Raw genomic sequence first — 25748 nt, forward strand, 5'->3', positions numbered from 1 at the left:
TGGCACCCATATGGTGTGCCAGTGCTGCAGGCTGGGGCATTAACCTACTGCAGCATAGCACTGACCCCAATTCTTTGGAATTTAGACTTAGAATTTCCACTTAACAGCATAGGCATTTGCTGCAAAGCTTAAGATGCCATTTAGGATGCCCACATCCTATATAAGAGTGACTGGATTTGAGTCCTGGATATGCTTAAGATTCCAACTTGCTGCTAATACAGCCTTGGAGCAAGCAGGTTATGGCCCAAGTAGTTGGCTCTCTGCCAGACATATAGGATAATTGGGTTGAGTTCCTGCCTCCTAAGCACTGAAGAGTAAACCAACATATAGGAACATTCTTTCCCTCTCCCTCTCCCTCTAAAATAATTATTGTAAATATAAAATCTCGATGGAGCTGTTTTGGTACAGCTGCCATTGGAATGTCCTCTCTTCATCCCATATCAGAGTGCCTGGGATCCAGGCTCGCCTCAGCTTCCTTTTCAGCTTCCTTAGTTCTAATGTGCACTCTTGGAGAAAGCAGATTTTCTATCAAGTATTTGGTTCCTTACCATCTATGTTTGAGATTGAGATTGCTTCTGGATTCAACCTGGCTCAGACCTGCTGTTGAGGGAAATTGGAAAGTGAACTAGTGGATGGAAAATCGTTATTTCTCTCTCCCCCCATATATATATATATATATATACATACATATATATACATATACATATACATATATATACACATATACATATACACACACACACATGTGTGTGTGTGTGTGTTGTTTGTGTGTACTTTAAAATAAAATAAAGTATGTTAAATGTTACTAGCACTAACATAAAAGCCTTCAACACATAGGCCTTTAGGGAACATTTAACACTAAAGCTAATATCTAAGCCATAGCAGAGCCTTATCACCTGGATGACTTTCAAAGATTTTCTGATTATCTGGGGTATCTTCACTTTCATGATGTACGTTGCATCACAAATCATTTTACCTACATTTGGAGGTTTTGTTGTCATTTTTTTATATTTATATCTTATATGTAGTATATGTATTTATATATCTTATGTTTATTTATGTTTTATCATATATATATATATATATTCTTTTTAACCTAAGACCATAAAGATATATTTCTAGGTTCTCTTGTGATAAATTTTGAGTGAATTATCTATATAGTGTGAGTAAGGACTCCAGCTTGCAGATGGTGTCCAATTGTTCCAGGAATGTTTGTTGAAAAAATATTTTCATATTGAATTAACTTGGTAGACTTTGAAATCATTTGACCTAAATGTGTTAGTTTTTAACTACTCCAATGGTTTGTGTGCCTATTGTAATACTAGCACCATTGATAGTAACTTTTACCCTTTGGTAGTAAAGTTTTTTTAAGATTGATTTATTTGACAGGCAGAATTACAGAAAGAGATGGAGACTAGACAGAGAGAGACAGACAGATGACAGACAGACAGTATTTCCCATCCACTGCTTCATTCCCCAAATGGCTGCAATGGCTGGGGCTGGGTCAGGCTGAAAGCCAGAAGCCAGTAACTTCTGGGTCTCCCACGTGGGTACAAGGGTCATCTTCTGCCGCTTTCCTAGGCCATTAGCAGGGAGCTGGATCTGACCTGGGGTAGCTGGGACATGAAACAGCGCCTGTATAGGATGCTGTCGTCACAGGTGGCAGCGTTAGCCACTATACCACATTGTTGGTCCCTTAAAGTAAGTTTTGAAATCATGAAGTGCCGGCACCGCGGCTCAATAGGCTAATCCTCCGCCTGCGGCGCCAGCATACTGGGTTCTAGTCCCAATCGGGGAGCCGGATTCTGTCCCGGTTGCCCCTCTTCCAGGCCAGCTCTCTGCTGTGGCCCGGGAGTGCAGTGGAGGATGGCCCAAGTGCTTGGGCCCTGCACCCCATGGGAGACCAGGAGAAGCACCTGGCTCCTACCTTCGGATCAGCGCGGTGCACCGGCTGTGGTGCACCGAACACACCGGCCATTGGAGGGTGAACCAACAGCAAAGGAAGAGCTTTCTCTCTGTCTCTCTCTCTCTCACTGTCCACTCTGCCTGTCAAAAGAAAAAAAAAAGAAAGAAAGAAACGGAATCATGAAGTAAGTTTAGAACACCAACTTAGTTATTTTCCAAGACTCCTGCATTTACATGTGAATGTTACAATCCATTTGCCAATTTAGGCAAAAAATGTAGCATATTTTACCTATTTGGAACCTATTTTATCTTGATAATATTGTGTTTTCTGGTTACTGTAAAGGAAATATATTCCCATTTGTTTAACATGCCAATTTTATTCAAAATGTTTCTAGTTTCAATGTACCTATCTTATTAAATTTTTACCAATTATTTTCCTTTTTGATCTTATTTTACATGGAATTGTTTCCTGAATCTTGTTTTTAGATTTTTAGTAGATAATGTGTAGAAATGAAGTTGGTAGTTGTTTGCACATTTACCTTGGGTACTGCAAATTTTCTGAATTTGTTTTTTATTTCTAATTGTATTTTGGTGTAGTCCTTAGTATTTTCATAAAAATTGTGATGCTACTTGCAAAGAGTGATAGTCTGATTTTATTCTCTGATCTACATAACTCATATTTCTGTCCTAATTACCCTGACTACCACCTTCAGTATAGTGTCATCTAGAAATGGCAAGATTGTACATATTTGTGTATTTTCCACCTTTTTAAAGAAAAAAAATAAAGATATATTTGTTTGCTTAAAAGGCAGAGCAACAGAGAGGAAGAGACAGAGATAGATATCATCTGTCTCCTGGTTTATTCCCCAAATGGCTACAACATCCAGGTCTGGGTCAAGTAGAAGCCAGGAGCCACTTACTCCATTCTGGTCTCCCATATGGGTGGCAGGTCCCTGAGCACTTAGGTCTTATCCACTGCCTTCCCAAGTGCATTAGCAGGGACCTGGACAGGAAGCAGAGCACCTGAAAGTCAGTTGGGCACTCCAATAGGGGATGCTGGTATCACAGGCCATGGCATCACAATATGAGACCCTGTATATTTTCTAACTTTGAATTAGAGAGCAATTCTTTATGACATTTGATATGATGTCAGTACTTTATGGATGCCCAATTCAGGGGAAGAAAATTCCCTTTTGTGCCTAATATGTTGCATTTATTTTTTCTGGTGAATGTTTTTGACTAGTCTTATGGTTATTCTGTCTCTTTGGAGATGATCAAGTGATTTTTGTCTTTTAATGTATTCATACAGTGCATTTTACTCATTGCATAGGTTTTTCATAATATACATTTTTTCATGAATGTTTTAAGTTGCCTAATTATCCACCACTTAAAAATTTAGGTGTACAATTATTGTTACATAAGTAATCTATAGGGTGCATTTGATAGAAAGAATAAAGTGAAAATGTATGTTATGTTTTGAGTCATGGGAAAATTATGAGAATAGTAAGAGAGAATATGAGAATATATACCAGAACATATACCAGACCTAGACCAGTGAGCATGTTTGAATCAAACTTGCACTTCTAAGGTAAATACCCCAGGTCAAAGTGTATGATTCTCTTTAACATGTTGCTGGCTTATTTTCATATAATTTTTTTGAAAACATGTTTCTATAATTTTCCTTTATTGTAATGCTTTTGTCTGTTTGTGGTTTTAGGGGAAACTGGCCTCTTAGAATGCACTGGAAAATGCTCTCTTTTTTATTATTTATTTTCTTTGGTTCTGTTTTGTTCTGCCTGGAGGAAGATTTTGTGAAGGATTGTTATTCATTAAAGATTTAGAATGATTTTTGCCTGAAGACATTTCTATTTTGGCAGGGAACTGATTCCTAATTCAGCTGATCTTGGAAGAGCTTCCATTGAATGCTTTACTGTGGCATTCATCCGCACTGTCTTCCTAACCTAGAGATAGTGTGAGTAATGTTGGGGGAGAGGAGGGGTGTGGAGGGCAGGGGTTAAACCAGTAGGATGTAAATCACTTTGTTATACAGCAATAAATAAGTAATACAAGTGGCAATAAATATATTGTGGCACCCTGAATTCCATCTTGGGGAACAGAAAAATGGTATCAGAAGGAAATATGGTCAGGTTTGAAGAAAGTCTGTACTTCTCTGTGTACTTGTGGACCTTTGTCAAAGTTGTCAAGATTCACAAATGTCCTATATTTATAAAAGACATTGACATTACTGAAAGCCAAAATCTCTGTACCATTTTTGGAGAATATAAGTAGATATGAAATTATTTAAAAATAATATCACTTTAAAAATATTATTTTAGCATAAAGGAAGTTCTCAAACAGGACATATGCAAAATCCTTTGTTTTGCGTGATAGGCTTTCAGGCAGAGAACAGCAAAGTACCATCCCTCATGTATATATTTTTTCCAAACACAGATTCACTTGATTTATGACGACTCCCTTAAGCTCTGAGAATCTGCTCCATTTTCTACTTTCCCAGTAAACTCCCCATTAACTAGTTGCCTGGTTGTGTGTCAGTAGCTACTTTTTCAAAATAAGTGTCTGTTGTGCTTTGTGTGTTTCCCCCAAAGGTTCATGTAGTGGAATGCGTCCTCTATGGTTATTTTGAGAAAAGGTAGAACCTTTAAGAGATCAGGCAGAGTAGAAAGTAATTAGGTCATTGGGCCATCACCCTCTAAAGGAATTAATGCATTTCTCCAGGGACCCTAGTAAGTTCTCTGGAGAGTGGTATTCCTATGAAAAGGGAAAACTTAGCCTCTGTGTTTCTCTGGTTTCCTGTCTTGCATGTTGATCTCTCCAAAATAAACTTAACTGCCTTCTGCAATGCTGTGATATAATTGTAAGACCCTCACCATTGATGAAAGACAAGATTCCACCCAATCTTGGACTTTTAGTCTCTAAAATTCTGAGCTAAATAAACCTCATTTCTTATAGCAACAAAAATAGACTAAGACTATCCTTGTCCCTCACCTATCCTTAAAATCCCATAATTCAAATCTAGTTGAACAATGTGTCTGTAGGATCCCACCAAAGAACTTCTTGAGCAGTGTGAAATTCTGAGCATAAGAAAACATCATTTGGAAATTTCAGTAGCATGAAACATAAATCATATTTCTGCATTCAGGATCATTTTTTATGAATTCTTCCAGTTTTCTATTGACAAATGTATCTTTAAGCCTTTGAGAAAACCTTATTGTAATTAAGTTCTTTTCATTCTACAGATTACATCAAGAATATTTCAGGACAATGTATTCTGTTGAAACTCACATTGTGGAATTCTGTTATCCCCGCCAAAGTCAGAGGCCCCAGAAATCTGTCATGGTGCAAGATAATCTGAGTACAAAACATCAAAAAAGTCTGTAGGCATACAGTTATATGACCAGTATCAGCTTACACTGATTTGGAAATTAATTTTAGACATCAGGTATTTTGAAAGGTGAAGGCCAATAAGTGACTCAGAATGAGTTGTGGGTAGATGGAGAAAGCCTAATTAAAGCAAACGAAAACTAAAGAAAAATAAGGTTAAAACATCCTTCACACTTTACTGAACTGATCTAAAAAATGGACATGTGCTCAATAAGGATTCATGTGCATATGTTCATGATAAGCAAAGAATCCCCACAACAGGAAGAGCTGTCTATTCATCCCCCACAGTTCCTTGTTCACAAACCATAGCCCTCTACTGGATAGCACAGCACCAAGATTGTGTCCAGAAGCCATGACTACAAAACTTATGAGACATGGAACTGCACATTGCACTCACATGGGTATCTCATTACTATTGGGTTAGAATCTATGTCTCCCTTTAGATCCATTAACATTTGTTTTAAAATAACCAAGTGCCCTTGCATTAGGTGAATATACATTTATTATAGTCACATTTTCCTGTTTAATGGCTCCCTTAATCATTACATAATGCCCTCTTTATCTCTTTTTAGAGTTTTTGTGCTAAAGTATATTTTGTCTGGCATTAAGATGGCTACCTCTACTATTTTTGCTTTCTGTTAGCATGGAATAAATTTTTCCAGCCTTTCACTTTTGGCCTGTGTGTATATTTGCTGGTATGTTTCTTATAGGCAGCAAATAAATGGGTCTTGTTTTTTAATTTGTTCAGCCAGTCTGTATCTTTCAATTGGAGACTTTAGGCCATTTAAATTCAAGGTTAATATTGATAAGTAATGATTGGCCCTGCCATTTTTCAATAAATATTCCTATTGATTGCTTTGGATTCCCTTTGTACTTTTACTAGATTTCTGCTTTCATATTCCTTCATAATGATGGCTATATTTCTCTGTGTAGCATATCCATAAGTATTATCTGTAAGGCAGAACAAATGGCGAAGAATTCTTTCAATTTCTGTTTGTTATGGAAAGTCTTTATTTCACCTTCATTCATAAATGAGAGCTTTGCAGGGTACAGTATTCTGGGTTGATGATTTTTTTTTCTTAACACCTGGACTATGTCTCTCCATTCTCTCCTAGCCTTTAGAATTTCTGATGAGAATTCAGCTTTGAATCTAAGAAGATTCTCTAAAGATAATCTGGCATTACTCTTGTACACATTTTAGAATATTTTCTTTATGTTTTACTGTAGAAAGTTTGACTACAATGTGTCATGGTGAAGATCTTTTCTGGTCATATCTATTAGGAATTCTACGTACTTCCTGCATTTGGATGTCCCTTTCTTTCTTCATATTGGGGAATTTTTGAGTTATTATTTCACCGAATAGGACTTATAATCAATTCTTTCTTTCCATACCTTCAGGAAATCCTAAGACCCATATGTTGGGTCATTTGATAATATTCCATAAATATCCAACACCATTTTTTAATTTTTCTGTTTTCTTCTTGTTTTACTTTTGTTATTCATAATTCAAGAAAACCTTTCATCCCTCAAAACTCGTATTTCTCTCATTGAGGAAAGATAACCTCACTTAAAATTATCATCTTAAAACATGAGAGCTTATTCCAAATATTTATTATAACATTTCTATAATAAATTTCAATGTATATATTATATTCCATCATGGCATATGCTGTTAATATCATTCCTTGATAAATTCTCCAAAAACAAACAAATAAATAGAAACAAGTATCAATGAATCCTGAATGCTGAGGGTTAAAAGACAAGAGACAAGAGATTTTAAAAAATACTAATATCACATCACAGGCACAAAGGACACAGTGCAGAGCCCAAGTTCTCACACACGACTTTTTTGGTAGAAGGAAAGATATCATTTACCTCTTGTAACCAGATTTCACAGAGTCTTATTAGCTAATACAATTCTCAGGAAGATGTCCTTGCAAATATTCCAAACCCAGACAACATCATGAGACAAGAACCCAGTGCCCTTTTTCTATAGTCTAAACAGAATAAATTCCAGTAGAGGCATGGATCATAGATTTGAAATCAAGATTTGCTGCTGACTTAATTCATCCTGCATGGAGTTTTATACTTCAGGTGAAACTTAAGTCAGCTTTCTAACTTCTAAGTTCTATGAGTTTTTCTGCATTCAGTTTATTCATCAGAGAATACCAAAGCTTCTCCAATGTTTATGCTTCCAAAAGTAAAGCTGAACAGATTAGCAAGTGGGCACAGGAGAAAATTTATGAAAAAGGTAACACTTCTACTTCTGCAGTGACTAGTCATAATGTTATTTGTATGATCACAATCAAAGTGATCCTACTAAGGTCTCCAGTATGACCTGAATCTAGCCTAGTGTCATATGAATCTATCTAAACAACTTCCACTTATTTTGTGTATGCTCATATATAATAGTAATATATTTGATTTGAACCTTCAACCTAAAAAGCACTCATAGCCATTTCAGAATTATTAATCTATACCTCCATTCATACAACTTTTCCAACAAAACTGCATTGCTTATGTACAATCCCTTTGGAACTTAGATTTGGACTCTCCACTGAAAATAATCCAAAATTATTTTATTCCTTTGCTGTAGAAATTATAAAGAGGCCAACATGCAATAAATACAAGGTTTATTAGTGGCTTATGTGTCAGTACAGTAGGTCTAGTATGGTATGGGGAGGTGATGCATTACTGATTTGCTCCCTAATTGGAGCTGAACAGGGGCTTTTATCAAGTTTAAGAGATGTGGTCATGTCCTGTTGATCTCTGGCTTAACCCCCTTGGCCTTGGCACACAGCATTTTGTTTTGCGTTGGGTTTTGTTTTGTTTTGTTTCACATAAAACTCTCTCAAAATGGTGGTGGTGCTCACTGTTGCCTCCCTATTTGGGCTTAGGTGCAGGTTGGAAAAGCACCTGGCATCCCTATTGGCATAGGTTCGAGTCCAGGCTGTTCCACTTCCAATCCACCTTCTTGCTAATGCACCTGGGAAAGCAGATTAAGATGGCCTAAGTCACTGGGCCACTGCAACCACATGGGAGACTGAAAGAAGCTCCTGGCTCCTGGCTTCAGCCTGGCCCAGCCCTGGCTATTGTGCCATCTGATGAACCAGTGGATGGAAAATGTCTTATTTTCTCCTTTTCTGTCTATGTAACTCTGCTTTGACACATACATGTGGGTGGGGCAGGAGCACGGACTCCTAAGAGGGCAGTATGGGATCTTTTGTGGTTAGGGTCATTTGTGGTGAGGGTCTGGATACTACTTGCTGCTGATGGGTTTGGAACTAGAGGTGGATACACAGTCAAGTCAGGAGATGGATGCCTGTTGGGTAAGGAGAGGATTGATTTATTGAGTCCTGGTTCTCTCCTGAGAGACTGACAGACAGAGAGGGAGAGAGAGCTAGAGATTTTCCATCTGCTGATTTCACTCCACAAATGGCTGCAATGGCTGGGGCTGGGCCAGGCTGAATCCAGGTTCTGGAAGCTTCTTCTGGGTCTTCCACATGGATGTAGGGGCCCAAACACTTACGCCGTTCATTGCTACTTTCCCATGAGCATTAGCAGGGAGCTGGATTGGATGTGGAGCATCCAGGTTTCAAACCAATAGCTTTCTGGTCTGATGGTGTCACAGGTGGCAGCTTTACCTGCAACACAATAGCACTAGCCCCCAGCCCAGTTCTCCTTCTTTGTCCTTTTCAGGAGTTGGTAATTATGTTGTCCATAATGGATAAAACTTAGAAATTCATTGGAGGATATACTAAAAGTACAAATAGTTCAACCAGATAGAACTTATACAGTGGAATTCTATGTAGATATTGTCCTTAAGCCTTCCTTTTCATTATCTTCCCTTCTTTTTCTGCATATTCAACAAAAGATCAATAACTAAACCAAAACTTGAATCAATTAATTTTTATTTTATTTTTTTAATTTTTAAAAAATCTTTTAGTCCACAATAACATGTTATATATTTTATTAGCAAATGCAAGAAATATCTCCAAGGATACAATCACAAAGTAATGTCAGAGTGAGACAGCTTATGTACCCTCATTTGTTCAGTGCACATTGTATACATGTATCACTCTATGTTCAATAAGTAGTACAATTATTGCTGATTTTTTTTAGATTTATTTTATTTATTTGAAAGACAGAGTTACAGAGAGAGGTAGAGACAGAGATAGAGGTCTTCCATTCGGTGGTTCACTCCCCAGGTGGCCACAATGGCCGGAGCTGCTCCAATCTGAAGCCAGGAGCTTATTCCAGGTCTCCTACATGGGCGCAGGGGTCCAAGGACTTGGGTCATCCTCCGCTGCTACCCAGGCCACAGTAGAGAGCTGAATCAGAAGAGGAACAGCTAGGACTTGAACCAGTGCCCATATGGGATGCTGGCACATCTGGCCAAGGTGTTAACCCGCTGTGCCACAGCACCAGCCCCCAATTATTGTTGATTTTAAAATGTGTAAGATTTTAGAGGAAAGAAGACCACCTCAGAAAAGATGTGAAATGAAAAGAGATTATAACACATCTAATAAGCTAATTTCTTTTTTCCCTCCTAATAAATCATTCTTTATTCTTTTTAATTTATTTTTAAGGAATAAAAATTTCATAAGTACACTTATGTACTAAAACAGTATTTTACACTTTCTGTTTCTGTGTGGGTGCAAACTGATGAAATCTTTACTTAATATATACTAAATCTATCTTCTGTATATAAAGATAATTGAAAAATGAATCTTAATGTGAATGGAATGGGAGAGGGAGCGGGAGATGGGAGGGGTGCGAGTGGGAGGGAAATTATGGGGTGGGGGAAGCCATTGTAATCCATAAACTGTACTTTGGAAATTTATATTTAGTAAATAAAAGTTAAAAAAAGTAATATAGTTATTCTTCCAACCATACCCACCTTACCACCCACACTCACACCCTTCCTCTTCCTCCCTCTCCCCTTGCCAGTCTCATTCTCCATTAAGAGTCATTTTCAATTGACTTTGTATACAGAAGACAAACTCTATACTAAGTAAAGATTTCAACAATTACACACACACAAAAACTGTTTGAAATCTATTATTACAAGGCCGGCACCGCGGCTCAATAGGCTAACCCTCCGCCTGTGGCGCTGGCACACCGGGTTCTATGCCCGGTTGGGGTGCCGGATTCTGTCCCAGTTGCTCCTTTTCCTGTCCAGCTCTCTGCTGTGGCCCGGGAGTGCAGTGGAGGATGGCCCAAGTGCTTGGGCCCTGCACCCCATGGGAGACCAGGAGAAGCACCTGGCTCCTGCCTTCAGATCAGCGCAGTGCACCAGCTGCAGCATGCCAGCCATGGTGGCCATTGGTGGGTGAACCAACAGAACAAAAGGAAGACCTTTCTCTCTGTCTCTCTCTCTCACTGTCCACTCTGCCTGTCAAAAAAAAAAAAGAAATCTAGTATTACAGTTAACTCTCATAATACAACTCAATGAGTACAGAGGTCCCACATGGGCAGTTAGTACACAGTGACTCCTGTTGATAATTTAACAATTAACACTCTTATATATGACAGCAATGACCACCCAAGGCTCTTGACATGAACTGCTATGTCTATGGAAACATTTGAGTCAATAAACTCTGTCAGTATTTGGGCAAGGCCATAAGCAAAATGGCAGTTCTTTTCTCCCTTTAGATAAAGATATATCCTTCTTTGATGGCCACTTCTTTCTGCTGAGTTGTCACTCACAGAAATCCTTCATGTGGAACAATTTTTTCCATAGTGCCTTGGCTTTCCGTGCCTGAAATGCTGTCAAGGGCTTTTCAGCCAGACAAGGGAGACTTAAGGGCTGATTCTGAGGTCAGAGTGTTACTTAAAGCAATTGTGATTCTATGAGTTTGCTGTGTAGACTGCCTCCCATGTTGGAACATTATCTCCATTTTAATTCTGTTATTATTATTACCAGACACTTAATCCTATTTAAATGATAATTTTAACACTTAATCCTATGTATATGTTCACTTTAACACTTAATAGGATCACTTCAACAATTAACATGGCATGTTTACCACCAAGCTTAATAGGATTTGGAGTCCCATGACAAGTTTTTAAGCTCTACCCTTAGAAGTAAGTCCATAGGATTGTATGCAGAACTATACAGCTTTACACATACAAACTTACTCCTCCCTCCCTAATTCCCACTCTCATTTTTACTGAGATCTATTTTCAATTGACGTCATACACATATGATTAACTCTGTTAAGTAAACAGTTCAACAAAAGTATGAAAAAAAATGGAACTATTCCAAGATGAGGGTAGCTCAAGTCATCCCTTTATGAAGTGTCAATTGCACTTCTACAGATTCCATTTTAGGTGCTCTATTAGTTCTCACAGATCAGGGAGAACATACGGTATTTGTCCCTTTGGGACTGGCTTATTTCACTAAGTATGATGGTTTCCAGATTCATCCATTTTGTTGCAAATGACTGGGTTTCATTTTTTTTACCACTGTCTAGTATTCCATAGTGTACATATCCCATAATTTATCCAGTCATTGGTTGATGGTCATTTAGGTTTATTCCTTGTCTTAGCTATTGTGATTTGAGCTGCAATAAACATGGAGTTGCAGATAACATTTCTGTTTATTGATTTCATTTCCCTTGGCTAAATTTGCAGAAGTGGGATGGCTGAGTAATGTGATATGTCTATATTCAGATTTTTGAGGTGTCTCCATACCATCTTTCATAGTGGCTTTACCAGTTTAAATTCCTGTGAACAGTGGATTATGGCACCTTTTCCTCCATATCCTTGCCAGCATTTGTTGTTTGTTGATTTCTGTAAAACAGTTCTAACTGGGGTGAAGGAAAACCTCTTTGTGGTTTGATTTACATTTCCCTTCAGCTAGTGATCCTGAACATTTTTTCATAGGTCTGTTGGCCATTTGTATTTCCTCTTTGAAAAATAGCTGTTTAAGTCATTTTCTTAACTGGGTTGTTTGTTTTGTTCTTGTGGAGTTTCTTGATCACTTTCTATATTCTGCTTATTAATCCTTTATCAGTTGTTAAGTTTGCAAATAATTTCCTCCACTCTGTAGGTTGCCTCTTCACTTTCCTGAGTGTTTCTTTTATCATAAAGAAACTTCTCAATTTGATATAATGCCATTTGTTAATTTTGACTTTGATTGTTTGCCTCTGGCGTCTTTTCCAAGAACTCTTTTCTTGTACCAATGTATTGGAGGGTTTCCCCAAAGTTCCCTAATAATTTCATGGTATCGGGTTGTATATTTGGATCTGTAATCCATGTTCAGTGGATTTTTGGTAAGGTGCAGGGTAGGGGTCTTGCTTCATACTTCTGCATGTGGAAATCCAGTTTTCCCAGCACCATTTTTTGAAGAGACTATCCTATTCCAGAGATTGATTTTAGCTCCTATAAGTTGGCTGTAGATGCTTGGATTGATTTCTGGTGTTTCTGTTCTGTTCCATTGGTCCATAAATCTATTTTTGTACCAGTACCATGATGTTTTGATTATAACTGTCCTGTAGTATGTCTTGAAATCTGGTATTGTGATGCCTCCAGCTTTGTTTTTGTCACATAAGATTGCTTTAACTATTCGAGGTCTCCTGTACCTCCATATGAATTTTAGCATTATTTTTTCTATCTGAGAAGAATGCCTTTGGTATTTTGATTGATTTCACTTTGAATCTGTAAATTGCTTTTGGGAGAATGGACATTTTGATGATATTGATTTTTCCAATCCATGAACATGGAAGATTTTTTCCAGTTTTTTGTATCTTCTTCTATTTCTTTATTCTTTTCTAATTCTTTTTGTAGAGATCTTTGACATCCTTGGTTATATTTTTTCCTAGGTATTTGATTTTTTATTGCTATTGTGAATGGGATTCATCATAGAAATTCATTCTTAGCCTTGGCATTGTCTTTGTATGCAAAAGCTATTGATTTTATGTATTGACTTTATATCCTGCTACTTTACCTAACTAGCTTATGAGTTCCAATAGTCTCTTGGTGGAGTCTTTTGTATCCCCTATATATTGAATCATATAATCTGCAAATAGGGATAGTTTGACTTCCTCCTTCCCAATTTGTATCCCTTTGATTTCTTTTTCTTGCCTAATGGCTCTGACTAAAACATCCAGACTATATTGAATAGCAATAGTGAGTGTGGGCATCCTGTCTGGTTATAGATCTAAGTGGGAATGCTTCCAACATTTCCCCATTCTATAGGATGCTGGCCGTAGGTTTGTCATAAATTGCCTTGATTGTGTGAAGGAATGTTCCTTCTATACCCAATTGCTTAGAGTTTTCATCATGAAAGGGTGTTGCATTTTATCAAATGCTTTCTCTGTATATATTAAGATAATCATGTGATTTTTGTTCTGCAGTTTGTTAATGTGATGTATCACACTTTTTGATTTGCAAATGTTGAACCATCCCTGCATAGCAGGGATAAATCCCATCTTAATCTGGGTGGATATTCTTTCTGATATGTTGTTGGATTCAGTTGGTTAGATTTTTTGAGGATTTTTGCATCTATGTGCATCAGGGAAATTGATAGATAATTCTCTTTCTCTGTTGCATCTTTTCAGGTTTAGGAATTAAGGTTGATGCTGACTTCATAGAAAGAATTTGGAAAGATTCCCTCCCTTTCAATTGTTTTGAATAAATTTGGAAGAAGTGGAGTTAGTTCTTCTGGTAGAATTCAGCAGTGAAGTCATCCGGTCCTGGGCTTTTCTTTGCTGGAAGGGCCTTTGTTACTGAATCAATTTCCATCTTGGTTATAGGTCTGTTTAGGATTTCTGTGTCTTCCTGGCTCAATTTAGGTAGGTTGTATGTGTGCAGGAATCTATCCATTTCTTCTAGGTTTCCCAGTTTGTTGCCATACAGCTCTTTGTAGTAATTTCTGATGATTCTTTTTATTTCTGTGCTATTTGTTGTTACATTTTCTTTTTTTATCTCTCACTTTATTGATTTGGGTCTTCTCTCATTTTTTTTTGTTTAGTTGGGCCAAAGCTGTGTCCATTTTGTTTATTTTTTTAAAAAAGCAGCTCTTAATTTTGTTTATCTTTTGTGTTGCTTTTTTGGATTAAATTTTGTTGATTACTTCTCTAATTTTAATTATTTCTTTTATCCTACTAGTTTTGGGGTTGATTTGCTGTTGTTTTTCTAGATCCTTGAGATGCATTCATAGCTCAATTATTTGGTGACTTTATAATTTCTTGATGTAGGCACCTATGCTATAAACTTTCCTCTTAACACTGCTTTTGCTGTGTCCCATATGTTTTGACATGTTGTATTGTCTTCATTTGTTTCCAGAAATTTTTTGATTTCTCTTTTTATATCTCTTTGTGGGTTATCCCATGGGACTGCCCTGCCTATGCAGGAGGTTGGGAGGGACCCCACTGCCTGGCTGCTGGCAGGCAGCAGGAGCTCCAGGCACATTTCCCCCGTTTCCCCTTCCTGTTGGAAGCCTTGTGGCTGTACCTTTATGATTTATAAACAAAGAGCTGATAAACAACTCCCATATTCCAGATGTGGGCTGGTTGCACAAAGGGGGCTATGTGGCCTACATGACCTATAAGTCGATTGGTTAGGTGTCCTTTGGCATGTTGCCCTTTCTGCCCTATATCGCTATTACTACCCCAGGTTTTTTCTTCGCTTCTTACCCTATATAAATCTGTGCCTGACTGCTAATAAACAGACATGCTCATCAGGCTTGTCTATGGTGTTTCTTGTCGAGAGACACCGTTGCTTTTCCAGCCCGACAGCTAAGGATCTCACACAAAGAGACTTCAGCTGGAGCCCGAACAGGGACCTGAGTGCACCAGGTAGGCACTGGAAGAGTCTTCCCTGCTACCTGAGGAGGTCTCACCCGTCTCTCAGCCCCCGAGTCCCCTCTTCCAGGTGACAGGACTCATCTGCCCCTCTTTTTGGGGACCCCTCACTGCAACTGGCCCCAACCCCTCTCTGCTAGATGAAAAGGGAATATTCATCCCGTTTTAGGGACCTCCGTTGTGTACCGGCCCAGCACCTCTGTTAGGTGGGAGGATTGTCTTGCCCTCCTTAGGGGTGCCCACCATGGGTGCCTGCTCCTCATGTGGATCTTCTGCTCTCCTCTGACTCTCACTCTGACTATCTTGACGGCCCTCACTTTCTCTCTGTAGCTCACTGTTACTACCCCATCAGACTGGTCTGACCATAGTTTCATCTTTCTGGCCCTTTCTGTTAGGAGAGAGGAAATTTCTGTCTCATTCTAGGGACTTCCAAAGAAGTCATGGGCTCCCCATGTGAACATAGTGAGAAACGGCTGCCCATGCTTTCTAACTTGACTTATCTTTTTACATTTCACCTTGACCCTTATGTGTGTGCCACACTCAGTCCGTGGGTGATGGAAAAGTAAGGGAATTTTGCTCATTGCCAGAGCAGCTTTGGCCCTCTCCACACAGCTGAGAGGGGCCTGCAGTGTTGTGGTGGCAGAGGAGCGCTGCAACAGCCTGCACTTCCGCTGCTTGGCTAGGGCCTGTGCCTTGGCCCCGGGCCACCGTGGGGGAGGGGCAGTGCCCACTCCAGCATGTCCAGCTGCAGCTTTGCCAGTGCCTATGCCGACCTGCTGCTGCTGAATTCTGACAGAGATGAGAAAGTTTTTCAATGTAACCCTATAGTTACTGCCAATTTTACCATAAAATCAGTACAGGTTGTCCCCACCTTGTAACTGAATACCAAAAAGAAATTTCTCTCTTTAAATCCAGGAGAATCACTGCCTTTAAAAATACTGCTTTGTGGCTGGCGCCACGGCTCAATAGGCTAATCCTCTGCCTGCGGCACCAGCACACCGGGTTCTAGTCCCGGTCAGGGCACCGGATTCTGTCCCAGTTGCCCCTCTTCCAGGCCAGCTCTCTGCTGTGGCCAGGGAAGTGCAGTGGAGGATGGCCCAAGTGCTTGGGCCCTGCACCCCATGGGAGACCAGGAGAAGCACCTGGCTCCTGGCTTTGGATCAGTGTGGTGCCCGGGGCCGCAGCGCACCGGCCTTGGTGGCCATTGGAGGGTGAACCAACAGCAAAGGAAGACCTTTCTCTCTGTCTCTCTCTCTCACTGTCCACTCTGTCTGTCAAAAAAAAAAATACTACTTTGTAATTTGCCAACCTCATTTTCCAATTTGTTTTAACAGGTTTCCAGTGATATAATAATGAGTAATCAGTACTCATTATGGACCCTAAATAAATTTTACAATCTCTGGTCTAATGTCACTGATTTGTTCATGGGGTTTTACAAAAAGGAGTAAAGTTTGATACAAATGTGACTTTGACCTCAATTTAGATAGAGATATGATATAATATCAGCATCTTCCACTATCTAGGTGTAGTTACAAAATCTAAATTAGGTAAAACAGATGAGATAAATGTGTATAAACATAAAGTTAGGTAATCTTAACACTTTGTATTATATATTAAAAAGCTGTTTGAGTTTGCTAATTATTTTTTAATAAGTTGTTCATATAAAAATGTGGAGGAAATACAGCCACAAGAAAAGACAAAGAAAAAAAAAGCAGACTCCTCCTCCCAACACAGACCTTAAAAAGTGGCTGCTTACAATTAACTAGTGAAGCAGCTGCCCACTGTTATCTTATCTATGGAGGAAAGATGTCCTAATTTCTGCTTCTGTCAACTCCAGTCATAAATCTGTCCTAATGAATCTGTCCCTGGTATCTCATTTACAAACATGTTGGGCCCACTGACCATTAGAAGTGTGGTCCTGTGTCACGTAGGATACAATTTAAACCCACCACTGCTGTAACAGCTGATGTATGATACTGATGAACCTATAAATATTATAAGAAACTTGGGATTGTTGCTCAAGTTCTCAGGAAATGATTCCAGCTGAGCCCATGGGGGTAATAGACTGCTTGATCCTCCATGGTCTCTGGAGCCTATTTGAATGGGGGGAGTTTTCCCACCCCAGGTTTCTGTTACAAAAATAGTTCAACACCACTTGGAAGTATCTAAGCTTAAAATTTGATGTGTTATCTTATTTTAAAAATGTTTTCTTAATTTGGAGATTTCTAAAGGGTTATTTCAAAATATAAATCAAAATCAACAGATAGATGCAAAAGCTATCAATTTATTTCTCTTTGACATAGAATTAAATCTGATCCTCTATTAAAACAATGAAGTTTTTACAATACTATGTTAATAAATATTTTTAATTGTCTTAAAAATCTTCTTAAAACCGTAGCATCTCCTTTTGATAGTTTTTTTTTTAAGATTTATTTATTTGCAAGTCAGAGTTACACAGAGAGAGGAGAGGCATAGAGAGAGAAAGAGGTCCTCCATCCACTGGTTCACTCCCCAACTGGCCACAACAGCCAGAGCTGTGAGGATCTGAAGCCAGGAGCCAGGAGCTTCTTCCAGGTCTCCCATGTGGGTGCAGGGCCCAAGGACTTGAGCCATCTTCTACTGCTTTCCCAGGCCAAAGCAGAGAGCTGGATCGGAAGTGGAGCAGCCGGGTCTCAAACCAGCGCCCATATGGGATGCTGGCACTTCAGGCTAGGGCGTTAACCCACTGTTAGTGCTGGCCCCTCCTTTTGATAGTTTTGTTTAATTGGTGACTCTATGCTTAGTTTTCTAGCCAGCTCCAGTGAGCTATTCTCTCTTCTCTAGTTATAATTCTGTTAAAACTGTTCCAAATTATGGGATTTGACTCTATGCACCAGCTCTTAAATTTAGTTTCATTCCCGGTTTTTGAAACAATCAGAGAGACAGATTTTGTGAAATATTAAAGTAATCTATTATGTTCTCTTATTGTCTCTGTTAGGTTCTAATTGTGTAAAACAACTGAGTTTTAAAGGAATTATGACTTGTTTAAATATGTACTTATTCTAAAACATTTGAGTAATCCCCTTGTAACAGTGATTAAATCTGGTATATATTATGTCATCATGTTAAGGGATCTTATTTCAGCCAGATATTTTTAGCTTTCTTGGCATCCTTGACAGGCATTCAAAAAATCAAAGTTCCAGATTCTTTGGACTTTGATATTTCCAGTTGGGCCCCTGGAAATGTCAAAGGATATGTTTCTCATCTTGTAGAGACACCAACTGATCAGGCTATTTGGATTATATTACAGGTACTCTCAAGATGTAAAGTGGTGCTAAATTTTAAGTTTTGATACTACAAAATGCTACTGATACAAATGTCTAAAAGTTAAAATGTCTAATGATTGTGTTACTAGACATGATAGTTATATTAGTAAAAAAAAGGCCTAGAGGCCTAAAAGGGTTAAATGTTTTGTAAAATCCTAATGTGCTTTAAATAATACTTTGTGGAGTAAACAATTACCTCTTGTTGGTTAATGAGTTTATAATTTTAAATGTGGCTATTTAAAGTCTTTTGTCATCCAAAGCTTTGTATATCCCATTTGCTTCTCATAAAACTAAAACATTGTTGGATCTGTGTTTATCTGTCCTACCCTAGGTTCTGATGGACGTTTTCCTGCAACTTCTGTTGTATTCAGTTCTTTGGGATGGCTCTATAAACAGATAAAGCCAATAATACACTACAGGTTCCAACTGGGAGAAAGTATGGTTAATTGAAGTTACTAAGAGCAGAAAGAAATTTAAATCAATTAGTAACTTTAAAAAATTAAAGACTTTAAGAAACTGTTACTAAAACTTCTTTACTGTTCTATCTTGTATGTTATGTTCTCATATATACATATTGTATGTCTACATGGAAAAAATTATTTAAAAAATCTTAATTGGCTTATAGATAAAAGATTACTCATAAATTTAAACTACTAAAATTAATCAAAGATATATTTGATTCATGTGACCTAAATCTCTTTATCAGATGTTTTAAATCTATTGAAAGAAACTAAAAGTGTTTTATATGTTTGTACTTAAATTTGCTGTTTAAACAAATTACACCATATTAGATATTTAAGAAATGTTTCCAAATACATGCATTCTTAAAATTTATAAAAGGCATTAGACCTTCTGATAAATGTTTCATAAGTTGTTATTTAACAGTTGAAACTGCTTGCTAAGATTTCATTTGATATTGTTATTGTCAAAGGACAATCTGGAAAGCCTAACTTGTTCCCTCATTTCTCTATTCTCTTTACGATGAGAAACTGATTCTTCTGAGGGATTCTCCAAGATATACAGTTTGATTTTTAGATATTATGAAAGGAATGGCTAACATATTCTATATAATAATATAGCCAAAATGAGAGGTTAAATCATAAGGTCACAGCTAAATTGACTTCACCATGGGATCCCAAATCCCCTTGGGCTAGATGGTGAAAATGACATCTTAAGTTTTAACGTGATTATACAGATTAAATTAAGTTTTAAAATGACCTTTTAGATTGGATTAAGTTTTAAAGTGGTCAAATGGATGGGACTAATTGTTAAACTGATTGTATCAATAAAGTTAATAAAATTAAAGAGGAATAAATGTTCCAACATGGGAAAAAGTCCATACAACAGACTCATAGAATGGCAGTTGCTCCAAGTAATGCTCAGTGACCTCAGAGTCAGCCATAAATGTGTTCTGGTCTGGCTACAAAGCCCACAAGAGCATTTCAGGCATGGAAAACCAGGGCACTCATGGGAACAGGTGTCCCTGCATGGAGAACCTCCCTGGGTGAGACCCCAGTGGAAAGAAGCAGTTATCAAGGACGTACTTTTCTCCAAAGGGAGGAAAGGACTTTCACTTTGCTTATGGCCTTGTCTAAATACTTATGGAGTTTGTGGATTCAGAAGGCTTCCATAGCAGCTCATGTCAAGAGCCTCGGATGATCACTGACGTCATACATAAGAGTGTTAATTGTTAAATTAGCAACAGGAGTCACTGTGTACTAACTTCTTATACAGGATCTTAAGACTATGCTTAAAAACAGAGGTGGGAGTATGGTACCCCCCCTTGAGCACATTAACTTTGCCCTTTTCACCTTAAATTTCTTACAAGTCTCACCCCTTGGAGAACCGCCAGCAGTGAGACACTGGAGACCTCCCACAAGCCAACCCAATTGCCTCTGGTTCGATAGAGGGACCAGACCACCCAAAAATGGAAGGGACCTAATCCCCTCATAACAATGGGAAAAAGTTTTGCTTGTGTCTTTACAGAGATTGCTCCACAGCCCATGTGGGTACCAGCCCAAAATGTCAAACCCTGGACCCCAGACTCCAAAAGCTAACCCTTCAACAGGTCAACTTCAGCTATTTTCCCTGAACAAGCTATTCACAAAAAAGATCCTCTTTGGATCAGTTACAGCTTAAATGGAAGAGACCTTACCAGGTGTTACTGAGTACGACTACCTCAGTAAAATTAGGATTAAACTTCTGCCCCTTCAGTCCTCACAGGTGAACTTACATCAAGACTGCTGTGCCTTAAGGCAGACATGCTGCACCTGCCTCTCTTCCTCTCTGAGAAATAATATTGTCGCTAAAAAAACTCCTAATGTGCTCTTCTAGCATAATCCTCTATACACAAGCTAGATGGCTTTATAAACTGTCACCACCCTGTATCTGGGAGTCTGTAAGATATGCTTTTTTTCATCTTAAAGGGGAACTCTACTTGTGATTTGCCTTATTCCAGTTTTGTTCACACTAATCAACAAACTTATATGTTCCATAGCTCGACTTCTGGCAGTAACTGGCCATGCAGGAGACACAGACATTGGCAGTGACCAAGACTTCCCCAGCCAGCTTTCAAAACAAGTTTGTTAGATGATATAGGCAGAGACTTCCAGACCCATAACAAGCAGGGCCTGCACTATGTCCCTCATAAGCAGGAAGCAGCTATAAAAGATGTGATGATTCTACATCCTTCAACACTCCTTAGGTTTAACGGAATGGGATCTCTAAAGGGGGAATGATGTAGGCAGATATATAGGATCAGGTTTGTGAGCTGGAAGACCATGCCTTCACCAAATCCCCCTATGTGATCTCATGCCCCTACCTTACCACAGGGCTCACCCTAAAACACGGAGGGGGGGTGAATGTGGGTGATCCCATGCGACTGCTTCTCCTGCCCATGCAAGAGGTTGGGAGGGACCCCACTGCCTGGATGCTGGCAGGCAGCAGGAGCTCCAGGCACATTTCCCCCATTTCCCCTTCCTGTTGGGAGCCTTGTGGCTGTGCTTTTATGATTTATAAACATAGCCAATAAGCAACTCTCATATTCCAGATGTGCGCTGGTTGCACAAAGGGGCCTATGTGGCCTACGTGACCTATAAATTGATTGGTTAGGGGTCTTCTGGCATGCTGCCCCTTCCGCCCTATAGAATTACTGCTACTGCCCCAGGTTTTTTTCTTCCCCTCTTACCCTATAAAAGTCTGTGCCTGATTGCTAATAAATGGACACACTCATCAGGCTTGTCTATGGTGTTTCTTGTCAAGAGACACCATTGCTCTTCCAGCCTGACATCTAAGGGTCTCACACAAAGAAACCTTGTCTCTTATAACCCACTGTTCATTCAGGAGCATGTTGTTCAGTCTCCATCTGTTTGCATATGTTCTAGAGATTCCTGAGTTTCTGATTTCCAGCTTCATTCCATTGTAGAGTGAGAACATGTATGGTATGATTTTGATTTTTTTGAATTTGCTGAGATTTGTTTATGGCTTAGTATGTGGTCAATCCTAGAGAAAGTTCCATGTACTGGAGAGAAGAATGTATATTTTGCAACTGTAGGATGGAAAGTTCTATAGGTATCTCTTAGGTCCATTTGGTTTATAGTGTCGATTAACTCCATTTCATTGATGATATTGATGATTTTCTGTCTTCTTGATCTGTTCATTGCTGAAAGTGGGGTATTAATGTCCCTATTACTATTATATTTGCATCTCTTTCTCCTTTTAGGTCCCTTAGCCTTTCTTTTAAATAGTCAGGTGCCCTGTAATTAGGTGTATATACACTTATAGTAGTTACATCTTCCTGTTGAGTTGATATCTTAATCATTACATAGTGCCCTTCTTTTTCTCTTTTTAACAGTTTTTGTGTTAAAGTCTATTTTGTCTGATATTAGTATGGCTACACCAGCTCTTTTTTTATTTCTGTTAGCATGTACTTTTGTTTTCCATCCTTTCACTTTCAGTCTGCATGCATCTTTGTTGGTGAGATGTATTTCTTGTAGGCAGCAGATAGATGGGTTTTGTTTTCTAATCCATTCAGCCAGTATGTGTCTTTTAACTGGAGAGTTGAGACCATTTACATTCAAGGTGACTATTGATAAGTCATGACTATGCCCTGCCATTCTTTCATAAATTTCACTATTTTTTTTTTACTTTGGGTTTCCTTTGTACTTTCTCAAGGAGATTTTCTTCTTTTACTTTCTTTTGTAATGATGACCATGTTTCTGTGTTTCTGTGGGCAGCACATCCTTAAGCATATTTTGCAGGGCTGGCAGTGACAAATTATTTCATTTTCTGTTTGTTATGGAAAGTCTTTATTTCACCTTCATTCTTAAATGAGAGCTTTTGCAGAGTATAGTATTCTGGGTTGACAGGTTTTTTCTCTTATGACTTGGACTGCATCTCACCATTCTCTCCTAGCCTGTAGGGTTTCTGATGAGAAGACTACTCTTAGGCTAATTGGAGATCCTCTGAAAGTAATTTGGCATTTCTCTCGTGCAAATTTTAAAATATTTTCTTTATGTTTTACTTTGGTGAGTGATAACAGTGTGCAGTGGAGAAGATCTTTTCTGGTCATGTCCTGCACTTGGATGTCCCTTTCTTTCTACAAATTAGGGAAGATTTCTGTTATTTCACTCAAAAGGCCTCCTAATCCTTTCTCTCTTTTCATGCTTTCGGGAACTCTTAGAACCCATATGTTGGGTTGTTTGATAGTATCCTGAATATTTCCAACAGTGCTTTTTTTTTTTTTTCTAATTTCTTCTTCTTGTGTTTTGTCTGTGTAATCTCCTGTGCTTTGCCTTCTGAGTCAGATATTCTTTCTTCTGCTTCACCAATTTTGTTGTTAAGGCTTTTCACTGCATTTTTTATTTTTTCTATTCAATTCTTCATTTCCAAGATGTCCTTTTGATTTTTCTTTAAGATATCAATTCATGGGAAGAAATTTTGTTTCACGCCATATTCAGATTTCATTAATTTGTGCATTTACTTCTGATTACTTCTAAGTAATCCTATGATCAGTTTTTTGAATTCCATTTTTGGCATTTCTTGAATCTCATCATCTTCATAATCTAGTATTGAAGTGCTGTGTTCTTTGGGGGTCATCATGTTGTCTTCCTTATGCTTGTTTCTTGAATTGGTGTGTTTGTTATTCTGCTTTTGTGGAGATACTTGTTGGTTTCTTTTTTGTTTTTTTTTCACTGTGTTGGTTTTTATCTTTGTACTATTCCTCTGCAGGTTAGTGTAGTGTCTGCTTTCAGTGAATACCTAGAGATGCATAGTAGGTGTGGCCAGGAGCTCTCTTCAGTTCTCCAGGGTGTAGGGCATGTCTGAGGTGACACAGCCAGATTTGGTGGGTAAATCTCCCCTTTTTTTATCAGTGGGTAGGTTTGTTCTTGTCTGTTTGCATAGTCACAGCTGAGCTCCTCTTCTCAAAGGAGACCACTGCCTGGGTGCTAGCCTCACTGGGTATTTTATTTGTCTGCTCTGCCACAAGGACCACACAAAGGGTCTGTGCAGTCCTTATTGTAAGCTCAGATTTCCCAGCAGTGTCCCTCACCAGGTAACCAGGGATCCTTGACAGTGTGGAGCCCTAGCAGTGACTGCCCAAAGTCCCAGCCACACCTTGAGTCCTCCCCCGCAGCTTCAGTGTTTTCACAGCCCCAGTACACAAGCTTCCTACAGACAGGAGCACCCAGCCCCCTGTCTGTTCTCCCCACCAAACCTAGGGGCCTCCGCTTGGCTGGTTGCTTGGCATGGACACAAGCTGGCACAGCTGTTATGTATGTTGAAAATGGAGCCTGCTCTCTATCAGCTTGTTACAGGACGCTGTTGCAGAGTGATCTAGGAAAGCAAAACATGCCTCCCCTTTGTTTTTTCTCCTCTAGTTTGGCAGGTACACTATCCCCCATGGGGCTCCAAGCTGGATTTCCTCTAGGCTCTTCCTGCAGCTTTTTCACCAGTGACTTGGGCTGCTACAGTCTGATCTCACCTCACTCTCCAGCACTGGTGCAGAGGCTCTCGGCTGCTGGGGTCTGAGTTGTGTACGTCCACACCCTCAACGTAGGTCAGCTGTGTCCCTCTAATTTGCATAGAGTTTCCTCTGATGTTTTATCCCTAACTCTTTCCTGAGACTGTACTATTTCCACTTTTTTAAAACTATCTTCTTCTAGACTAGAACAGTAAGCTCTCTCCCTGCCCTGCCATATTAATCCAGTCCTGATAATTTACTTTATATCACAGATTTAACGTTCCACTAAATAAAGCATTCAGCAAATAAAAAAGTAGAAAGAAAATTCTTCCACAGAAATACAGAGGACTATCAACAATTCCAAATCACAAGATGTCAGTTTCACACATATGCATTTTTTTTACTACTCAGTCATAAAAGTAAAGAATGAAACCCTTGCCTTTTGCAACAAAATGGATGCAACTGTAGAGCTATGCTTTGTGAAATAATCCAGGCCCAAAAAGACAGATGTGTGTTTTTTCTGATTTGTAGCAGCTAATATATGGAGTATAAGAATGTTCACTTCTATGACTAATTCCTAACATATTATTCATGAATGGATTTATGATTGTCAGGTCCATTGTATGTATCCTTTGAGATGATCATTTTGTCCTTTATTTTCTTAATGCAGTTCACTACACTATTATAAATTTGTTCACAATTAGTGTGCATTTTTATGGGTTACAGTGCCACATTTCAGTACATGTATATCATGTATACTGATCAAAATAGAGTCATCGGCATTTCCCTCTCTTTGACATTACTTTATGATTGGGGTCTGGGAACTCTTTCTTCAGTTTGTTCATAAAATATATAAAATTACTGTGAACTATGGTTACCCTATTATTTTGTATAATATAGGAACTTATTCCTTCTAACTCTGATGTTTTATGTTGAACCAAATTTGCATTCTTGGATTTAATAGTCTTGATCATATCATAATACTTTTTTATATAGTACTCAATTTGTGTTGCCAAAAACAAATTTTGCCAAAAGTTCCTTGGGGATTTTTGCTTCTGTGTTCTCAAGACTTACTGGTTTGTTATTCTCCTTTCTTGCAATATCTTTGTCTAGGTATGGCATCAGAGCCAACTGGCATTTATAACTGTCCTCCCAACTTCACGTGATTGTGGAGACCTCAGTTTGGGTCATCATCTACATTTGGACTCTTCACCCAGAGATACTGTGAGAAATACATGTGGACATGAGTGATTAGTGAGTGTGCACATTTGTGTTTGTGTCTACAAGCCACACAGTTATGGAGCAATTTGTTATGCAGCACTAAACCAGCAATACGTATGACATTCAACAAACTCTGGTGTTCTG

General features: G+C 38.7%; 1 long non-coding RNA gene across 4 annotated transcripts in view; it reads left to right on the forward strand.

Moving 5' to 3' along the window:
• Positions 1-25748, forward strand: part of LOC108178325 (uncharacterized) — a 100241-nt gene that overhangs the window by 43705 nt on the left and 30788 nt on the right. For all 4 annotated transcript variants that reach the window (XR_011380675.1, XR_011380674.1, XR_007910344.2 and 1 more), the window contains exons 6-8: positions 3783-3877; positions 5163-5365; positions 25497-25637. This is a non-coding gene — a long non-coding RNA (uncharacterized lncRNA). The remainder of the gene's footprint in view (positions 1-3782; positions 3878-5162; positions 5366-25496; positions 25638-25748) is intronic.

This window comes from Oryctolagus cuniculus, chromosome 12, assembly GCF_964237555.1.
Source record: "Oryctolagus cuniculus chromosome 12, mOryCun1.1, whole genome shotgun sequence".
Lineage (NCBI taxonomy): Eukaryota > Metazoa > Chordata > Mammalia > Lagomorpha > Leporidae > Oryctolagus > Oryctolagus cuniculus.